This window comes from Diaphorina citri, unplaced genomic scaffold (assembly GCF_000475195.1).
Source record: "Diaphorina citri unplaced genomic scaffold, Diaci psyllid genome assembly version 1.1 scaffold26945, whole genome shotgun sequence".
Classification (NCBI taxonomy): Eukaryota; Metazoa; Arthropoda; class Insecta; order Hemiptera; family Psyllidae; genus Diaphorina; species Diaphorina citri.
In genome coordinates, this window is record NW_007404283.1 from 1 (window position 1) to 735 (window position 735).

A 735-nucleotide genomic window follows, 5' to 3' on the forward strand; every position below is an offset into this window, starting at 1 on the left:
TTTTCCTCCCTCAAGTCTTGATTCACACAATCTTTCCACCTTTTTCTCTGTCTCCCTCGATCTTTTCTCTTCCTCAAAATGTAGCTCTCATCTCTTGTTTCAACATGAACAGACCACTGTAAGCTCCTCTCTTAGATGTTACCTTTATCCTATTCCTTATGACTTCATTCCTGATCCTGTCGTTACTCCACCTCAACATTCTCATTCCTGCTCTCATTAGCTCTCATCTCTTGTTTCAACATGAACAGACCACTGTAAGCTCCTCTCTTAGATGTTACCTTTATCCTATTCCTTATGACTTCATTCCTGATCCTGTCGTTACTCCACCTCAACATTCTCATTCCTGCTACCTACATCTCTTCGTCGCCCATGTTTTTCTCCCATTTTGTACTTTCATCCTCCTCTCACATAATACTCCTAGGATCAATCACCAACAAAAGATACCATCAGTTCAAAAGGTAACATAGTGATAAAAATAATAATAATAAACCGAAAACCATGGCCAAACACCTACAAGAGCTAAATATACACAAATCTATAATCGCAAAGATGCAACACTCAGGTACTTTCATCCTCCTCTCACATAATACTCCTAGGATCAATCACCAACAAAAGATACCATCAGTTCAAAAGGTAACATAGTAATAATAATAATAAACCGAAAACCATGGCCAAACACCTACAAGAGCTAAATATACACAAATCTATAATCGCAAAGATGCAACACTCAGTCAT

The 735-nt window shown here is 38.1% G+C and overlaps 1 long non-coding RNA gene across 1 annotated transcript; it reads left to right on the plus strand.

Annotated features, from left to right (window-relative positions):
- Window positions 1-333: 333 nt before the first annotated feature.
- Window positions 334-683, plus strand: LOC113473372. The gene is made up of 2 exons (XR_003395360.1): window positions 334-387; window positions 563-683. It is a non-coding gene; the product is annotated as an uncharacterized LOC113473372 (long non-coding RNA).
- The last annotated feature ends 52 nt before the right edge of the window (window positions 684-735 follow it).